This window comes from Fukomys damarensis, unplaced genomic scaffold (genome assembly GCF_012274545.1).
Source record: "Fukomys damarensis isolate Sample0158 unplaced genomic scaffold, DMR_v1.0_HiC HiC_scaffold_18, whole genome shotgun sequence".
NCBI lineage: Eukaryota > Metazoa > Chordata > Mammalia > Rodentia > Bathyergidae > Fukomys > Fukomys damarensis.
This window is the reverse complement of record NW_022900930.1, coordinates 12,789,162-12,797,932: the sequence shown is the minus strand read 5'-3', so window position 1 is coordinate 12,797,932 and position 8,771 is coordinate 12,789,162. Positions and strand designations below refer to the sequence as shown.

At 38.3% G+C, this 8,771-nt stretch overlaps 1 long non-coding RNA gene across 1 annotated transcript in view; it reads left to right on the top strand.

Annotated features, from left to right (window-relative positions):
* Positions 1–8,466: 8,466 nt before the first annotated feature.
* The window catches only part of LOC104860588, an 8,646-nt gene continuing 8,341 nt past the window's right edge, over positions 8,467–8,771 (top strand). The window contains exon 1 of the long non-coding RNA XR_779730.1: positions 8,467–8,562. This is a non-coding gene — a long non-coding RNA (uncharacterized LOC104860588). The remainder of the gene's footprint in view (positions 8,563–8,771) is intronic.

Sequence of the window (8,771 nt, the reverse complement as noted above, 5' to 3'; positions counted from 1 at the left end):
ATATATACATACATACAGGCTTTTCTAGGAGAACAATCACAAGCACGTAGGCAGAGAAACTATGTAGAACTTTATTACTATAACCACTAGTTTCACAGTTGCCATTTACTGAATGCTTATAGGAAAAAAAATCCTGAAGCACTTTCACACACTTCTTTGTTGCGGAAACTAGCCCTGCATTTCAGGCTTGTAACATTGCTTCAGTGCCATCTCTGGCTACCTTGGCATGGATGCTCCTTCTGACACTCAGCTACTTAGATTCAGCTCACTGTTTTCAAACTTCCCCTGCTTTGCTCCCTTCTGGGCTTCCTAGAAACAATCCCATTCACAGAAGAAAATTCAACCCAATCCTTGGCCTGAGAATGCCTGATCTTTTCGTTTGTCCACTAACCATGGGTGTGAAGAAGTTGATAGATGGACACAATGGAATATCTTTCGATCTGAACTAAGCACCTGAACTATGTGCAGCTAATTTGTTCTGCTGCCTCCACTAGGTGTGGAGCAGAGTCCAGTAAAAACCTGTCCAAGGTCATCACCAACTAGGATAGCAGCCAGATACCAAATCCGGGCAAGGAGAGCAGAACACCTAAAATAATACCATGTGTCAAGAGCAGAAGAGGACAGCCAAGAGCTAAATGAAGCAAGGGTCACCGTCCAGGGCTTAAAGTTGTAGCAAAAATTCAGGTTGAGAGTTAAAGTTGTGGCCAATTCCATTTTGTATTGGTAGAAAATGTCATATGAAAACCCAGAGCCAGAAGATGGGTAGGTAGGAACCCGGAGCAACAACTCTTATTGGGAAATAACCTTGACTTGTTGCTCTTATTTTTCCTTAATTAAGTCTTTCCCTAATAAAACCACCCTTCCTGCATCAAGATAGAGAATTTGGGGGCTAGGACTTTAGCACCCATTTTGTCTCTGACATAAATTTTATGATCCTGCCATAGTGCACAATTACACATTCTGGAAGGTCCCTAACAATGACGGTAAACACTCTGTAAGTGGAAGATGTAAGTGGAACACGATGCCAGCAGTAGTCCATGTTATGACTTCTAAAAATTGTTTTGGGACTTGTCAAACTCTAGTTCTCCAAGCAGCAGGCTAGAATATTCCTCATACAGGGAATTTTCTCTAAAGTGTTTGCAATTCTTTGTAACCCCATGTTACAGGGACAGCCTGTCCAATGACTTGCACATCTTCAAACTCAAGATGCATGTATATGTCTCACTTCTTGGGGCTTAAAGGGGTGAATACTCAATCTTCTCCTGTCTTCTGGGCAAAAGCCAATTATTTTACAGTCTCTGGCCCAGGCATAAGACCTTTAGAACAGAGCCAGAAATGTTTCCTGGGGTTTAAGGAGCCCAGAGTTCAGGGGAGTGTCACTGTGCAATGATTAATGACAGGAAATGCTTAGTCAGGACTATATTTAATTTATACTTAGGTATTGGCAAATTCTTATGGACAATTATTTCTCCAGGACATTTTCTCATTCCCTCTGAACTACATGACTATGATTGTTAGAAGTGTATATGCAATAGCAACCTTCATGAATAGTTAATGAGGGACAGAATCACCATCGTGTTCCCATTCGGTACCTGCATCCTATTGTTCCTGTATTATTGCTAGCATTTTTCCAAAAAATGATAACATGTCCCTCTATTTACAGAACTTCTCAACTTGTTGAATACTGTCCAAGGAAAACAAAGGGAAAAAAATGAATATCCTCATGTTCTACCTTATTTGTGTTTCAAAGTCTGTAAGATGTGTTATACAGCTGAGTTACTTTACATTAAGCCACCTTACCCAACTCCATTTCTGACATGTTTTGACTTGGCCCCTGTAGAGAATCTCAATTCCTTATATCTAAAAAGAAATTCTGTTGTTTTTGTTTGTTTGTTCTTTTGGTACTGAGGATCAAATTTGGGACCTTGGGCTTGCGAGGCAGGTGGCAGAACCACAGAACGAAACCCCCGGACCTCGAAATTCTGACATAAAATACAAATCTCTGGATTTGCTTTTTGGAGGAAATGATGTTTTTAGTAACTTGTTAAGGACTCTGAAGATAATTGCTTAATCAGATGATCAACAAACAAACAAAAAGTACACCTTGATCACTGAGGAGGAGGAGTTCTGACACGACCCTCTTGCCTTAGTAGGCTGAAGTGCTGAGCTCTGTGAGGACAGCTGGTAAACGCTTGTCTCTACTGTCTAACACTGTTTCACTATTGCAATGTCATTATACTTCTCACTTACGTGGCTTGGTCCTGATTTACTGTGCTTTGGTACACACACATGTGGGTTCAGTACATGAGTTAAAGCTGCCTTTCCACACTAGAGTCAAACAAAGTCCACAGCAAGAATTTAGTCACAATACAACCTCTCTTTTATCTACACATGCTTATGCCATCATTGTATTCCCATATAATTGGTTGTTAAGCTATGTTGATGTAACTGTTTCCTTCTGTCTTCTAACAAGCTTCCAACTGAGGGAAAATAAATCAATGTTTAGAAATCTAAGTAAAATTCATTAGGCCATCTTGATCCAAAGTCTTCTAGCTGGGCGTGGTGGCACACGCCTGTAATCCCAGCATTTGGAAGGCTGAGGCCGGAGGATCACTAAATTCGAGACCAGCCTGGGCTACATAATGAGTTCCAGGTCAGTCTCAACTACACAGTGAGACCCTATCTCAAAAAAAAAAAAAAAAAAATTCTAACATGTATACCATATCCTGGGAAAAATAAGACCAGCTGGATAAAAAACTCAATGTTGAAAAAAGGAAATCGGGATATGTTATGTACATGCACCCACTAAACACAAGAATGTAAACTTACGTACTACAAGCATGTACTAAAAAAAGGAAAAAGGTTCAAAGGAGGGGCAAGCGGGAAGGGAAAGGGAATAAAAAAGTTATACACATCCCAATTTCCCACAAGAATGCAGACCTTATGTACTACACATACATATTAATAAACTAATATGAAAAAATAAATATGAAAAAATCACTATGTCCTATCTTATACTTCAGAAGATTTATTGTTCAAATAGGATCCTAAATTTTACCTGAAATATGAACCATTGTTACTGAAACTGAAAATTCTGAATTAATTTTTAATTAACATTTTTAGAAAAACTAGTGCTATAAAAATGTAAGCATTGGGCCAGGGATTTAGCTCAGTGGTTCTGCTGCCTGCCTTGCAAGTGCAAGGTCCTGAATTTGATTCCTGGTACAAAAAGAAGAAGAAGGAGTGGGGGGGAAAGGGGGAGGGAGAAGAGGAGGAGGAGGAGGAAGAAGAGGAGGAGGAGGAGGAAGAAGAAGAAGCACCTAGTTTAGAAGAAGAATGATTTTTTATTGTGTTTAGAAACTAGTAATATTTAGCAAGGAATCCAAGGTACTAGAAGCATAACTGAATTTGCCAAAATACTCTGAAAATGAAGAACTGGTTTTTGTTTACTTGTCTTTAATCATGGCCTTATAAAACATATCTGAGTGATTTAATTAACCTCCCTGAGCCTCATTTTTCAGGTGTAAAATTAAAAAATTGGTTGAAGCTAATCCATTGGCTTATTGTGAGGATTAAATAAAAAGGTTTAGATTCTGGGCACATATTAAGCACTCAGATACTAGCTATTAATTTCTAAATGAGGATAGGACAATTATAGCTCCTCGGTTATCATTTAAAATTTGTGATAAGTCACAGACTTTTATTTTAGAGCTGCTCTAAAGTCCCACAGTACAGAAATCAATGGGACAGAATTCCCAAAAGATTTTGATCCCATTAAAATAATTCAGGGCAAGCTTTCTTTTATGGTTTGGATCTAAAATGACCCCAAGCCTGCTGTGTTTGGAAGCCGGCTGGATTATGGGACAGTACAGCTGACTTGCTGATAGGAAGTGGGAGTCTGTCTGGAAGAGGCAGGGCACTGTGGACGTGATCTGAAAGGGTGCATCTCCCATCGCTGCTCCTCCTTTCATGGGCTCTGCTTCCTAGCTGCCTTGCAGTGAAAAGCATTTCTCTGCTAGGCCCTTTTACCACACTGCTTCTATCTTGGAGCCTGCTGACCATAGACAGCAACTTCTGAAACTATGAGCCAAAATAACCCTCTTCTCCTTTATTTTTTTCCTCATTGAGTTTATTGGTACATTTTAGGTATACAGTACAGCTACATTCATCATTGGGATCTTGTACCTTTACATGACAGGTCTTGTTTCTCATTTTTTCCCCTTGTCCCTGCCCTCCTTTCACCCACTCCTCCCTTCCCTATTTACAAAAACTTTGTTTCCATTTTTTCATTTTCTTATATTTTTTCTTTTCCCTTATTTTCTCTCCCCTACCCTTCCCACTTTCCCTACACCTTTAGCCCTTTTCTTCCTATTTCATATTGTCAATTACACCATTAGGATTTTATGTACAATTACAGTTTTTCACACCAGAGAAACTGTTCGGTATTTATACATGTGTGACATTTATTTCACTTAAGAGTATGGCCTCACTTAGGGCTAGGGATTTAGCTCAGCGGTTCGGTGGCCTGCCTTGCAAGCACAAGGACCCAAGTTCAATCCTCGGTGCCAAAAAAAAAAAAAAAAAAAAAAGAATAGAAGAGTATGGCCTCACTATGCATCCATTTTCCTATGAATGACTTAGTTTCTCATTCTTTATGGACGAGTAGTACTTCTGTTCTCTTGTCCTTTAGGTTGTGGACATTGGGTATTGTGTCTCAGAGAAAAGGAAATTGTTTCCCCGCAGTGGAGCTGTCGCTATGACTATACTTGACCAAGTGGTTCAGAAGCCTTTGGAACTGGTGTGTAGAAGGGGTTTGTAAAAGTTTGAAGATACCAGCTAAAGAAGCCCTAGAATGCTATAAGGTAAGTTTGATGGGACATTTGGGTTAGTGTTCGGAAGACCAGGATACTTAAAGAAATGCAGAGGATAAACACGAGATTTACGAATTTTCAGTTGGAAGCAAGGACTCTATTGGCAGTTTGACTAGGAACTACGTTATGCTATTGCAAAAAAAAAAAAAGTTGCTCAGGAGACTGAGGTTAAGGGTGACAGACTAATTAATATGGAAATTTTAAGACAGCTCAATGTCCAAACTGTGGCATGGGTACTTTTGGCTGCTTTTAGTCAGGTTTATAATAAGAACTAGAGGCAAATGGCAGGGTTCAATGATTTTCAAAGTTTTCGGCTTCATTTAAAAAAAAAACAAAACAAAACAAAAAAAAAACACCTGCAAAGTTGGGACACAGGACAGCATAATTACTGAAAAGATTAACATTAAAAAGAAGCCAAATTCTTTGCACTCAGACAACAAGAATGACACATCTTTACTTTAAGTTTCTACCTGAACTCAGGTGACAATTTTTTGTTACTTTGCTGACTGCACATCTAACACCCGCCATACAAAACACACACTTGATCACTCCTCAGGGCGCTGCTTCTACAGAGCCCTTTGTACTGAAACTCAAAAGCTGTGAGAATGGTTTTCTCTGAAGAGCCATGTAGGAAAACAAAGTAAGGGCCGGGGATTTAGCTGAGTGGTTCTGCTCCCTGCCTCACAAGTGCAAGGACCTGAGTTTGATCCCCAGTAACCCCCGCCAAAAAAAAAGAAGTCAAAGAAGGAGGAGAAGGAGGAAGAAGGAGAAGAAGAGGAAGAGGAGGAGGAGAAGGAGAAGGCGAAAGCAATATATCCCTTCTTTTGCAATGAACAGCGTCTGGCTTTAGCTGTTGGTAATAAAAATGGATAAGAAGTGTTATCAATATTAATATAATTATTAGATACACAGACTCTATAAGCTGTATCGATTATCTAACACAGTAATATGATGTTATTGCTAATATAGTAATCACATATATTTATTTTTCAATCTACATTTTAAAAGATTATATTCATTGGCAAATTCTACAGCATAATCCACACATTACCTGGGTGCACACATTTGAATTATAGAATGTTGGATTAATAGCATAGATCTATAGGATCCACTATCATTTCTTGATTAAGCAAGGTCTGTTTCAGATTTGGGGCTCATTTTAATTCATTTAATTTGGAAAATGAAAGAAGTTAAAATTATTCAATGTTAAAATAAGAAAGATTATGATATGTGAAAATACTGCTTTTGTTCTTTAAAACCTTTGTCAGTGGCAGAATAAGTGACTAATTCTATAAACAGTAAAGCTTCTTCTAGGACCAGGAGTAGACAATGCTTCTTATTCCACGTGGCTTAAAATTTTCAGCTTTGAGAATAGTGTTTTAGGTCAGAACAATATACTAAAATGTATACAAATACTGCAATTGAAGAATGGGATAAGTGAGAAATTACAAAAAATTCTTATGGTCAATTCATACGTAGAAAAATATTGCCTTATTAATAATCAAACAATGCAATGTAAATTATAGTTCACAAGGATCATTTCTGCCTTTGAATGATAAAGAAAGAAAAAATTTCTTTTGATTAGGACACAGTAAAATAAACATAGTCGTATTACTGTAGCTGCTTCTCAGTGTAAATTTCACAATAAATATAAAAATCCTCGTTAAGTCCTTTAGTCTAATAAATCAATTTCTAAAAAGATACACCAAAAGAGAAAAAAGACACGTGTGCAAATATTAGGTTGAAACATAATCATCATAATATTATTTGTGAATCAAAATTAGAAACCTAACATGTGCCCCACAATAGAAGAATAAACAAGTTATAGAATATAAAATTTTTACAGTAATTAAAAATTACATTTTCAGATAATATTTAACAGAAATTTTTTTTGGGGGGGGGACCAAGGATTGAACTCATGGCAGGCCACTGAGCCGCTGAGCTAAATCCCTGGCCAACAGAAAAAATTTAATAAGTGAGATACTAAAGCATTTTTCAAAGAAAGCAAGATTATCAAGGTGGATATGCACTTTCATTCACTTTACTAAACAAACAAACACACAGAAATTTACCACAGTTGTGTTTTAGAGACATAGGAATTATCACATTGGGTCAGATTCCAATGCAAGAGTCTAAATAAATCCTACACCACATTTCAAGAGGACGTAAGTCTTCTCTAGGCAATGTTTTCCAAATTGTTTAGCAAAAACTCCTTCTCTATGTGAAACACATTGCAGTTTACATAATCTTTTGGATATTTTATCCCTGGATCCTTAAAGCTTTTCTATGAGGTTGAAGGCATGGTATTATCTCCTTTTTATCAAGGAGAAAGTAAAGGGTCAAGGAGATGCCATTGTTGCTAAGTGACAGTGCCCAACTTTCACCATCATTCTTCTGCATTTTCATATTGGCCACTTCCTTTAGAGACGTGATTCTTCACAAACAAGGTTCAGCTGGTTTTAGAATACATTGCTGTCTCCTACATAACTACCTCTCAAGAAAAGTGCACTGTTTACTTTTCTTTTCAGTATTATTACTTGAACCTAGGGCCTTCACACTAAGCTACATTTTCAACCTTCTTTATTTTTTATTTTGAGAGAGAGTCTCATTAAGTTTCCCAGACTGGGCTTGAATTTGCAATCGTTTTGCCTCAGCATCCCAGAGTGCAGGAACTGGAGGCGTGTGCCACCATGCCCAGGTACATTGTTTACTTTTAATCTATCCTGTGTGCTCTATAAGTGTCTATTTCTAGTATCAATATGCCTATAAATTATGTATAATATATATTAATATGTATATGATAACATTACGTAATATGTAAATAGACATATGATGTTATGGGTGGGCCTAATCCAGCCAACTACTACAATAAACGAACACATTTTCAGGCACCCTTTCATAGAAAGTTAAGACAGAAGGCAGGAAATTTAGGGATCTGAGAGAAATTTCTAGGAGAACACCAAGGAGCCAGTGCCATCATGATGTGCCAGCTAAATAAGTTATCACCAAAATCCATACTTGGCTTTTATATGAAGCCCACAGCATGTCTGTCCCCACCAGTTATGACACTGCATCCAGCGCTACCTGGGCCAGGGTTCTTCCCTACACAGGTGAGTCACCGGGGGATCCTGTCAGAATGTGGACTCTCATTACTTGGATTTGGGCCAAGGGCTCATTTCTAACAAGTTCCCAGGTGATGACACTGGTCTAAACTAACCTTTGGAAGTCACCAGTGGGCAAATCACCAGTACCAGGTGAGTTGGGACAGGGTATCACTGGATCCCACTCTATAGGCTGCAAAGAAAGGAAAAAAAAGGAAAGGAAAGAAGAGAAGAAAGAGAAAAGAAAAGAAAAGGACCCTTGCTTGAACTCACTAAGTGGTTCACCTTGGCCTCTAAGTCACAGCAACCCTGCTGCCTCAGCCTCTCAAGTGCTGGGATTATAGGTATGCACCACCATGTTCTGCTAAGGCTGCTTTTCAATAGCTAAAGACTGAGCATCTCTTGGTTTCTCCAGTAACAATTGTTCTGTATTGTGTGAAAGTTCTATATAATAATTCTCAAGTTTGGCTCTACTATGTAATCATCTAGGATACTTAGACATGTGATTCCCACATCATGTGCCAGGAAAAATAAATCAGGATCCCTGGAGATGGGAGCAGAATCCAAGACATACAAGTAATTCTAATAAGGTAAGAAAGTGAAAGACCATTTATGAAAGGGATGTAGAGGGCAGAGAACCCCGTCAGTCTGGCTCCAGTCTATGCTGAGGACATTGTTTAAGCCTGAGCCCATCGTCTGCCTTAAAGATTAACTTGAAGATCAACTAGAAATCATTCCCCCAGAAGCCTGTTTACAAAGAGGAGTTCCACTCTCTGAAGACAAAAAAAAAAAAAAAAAA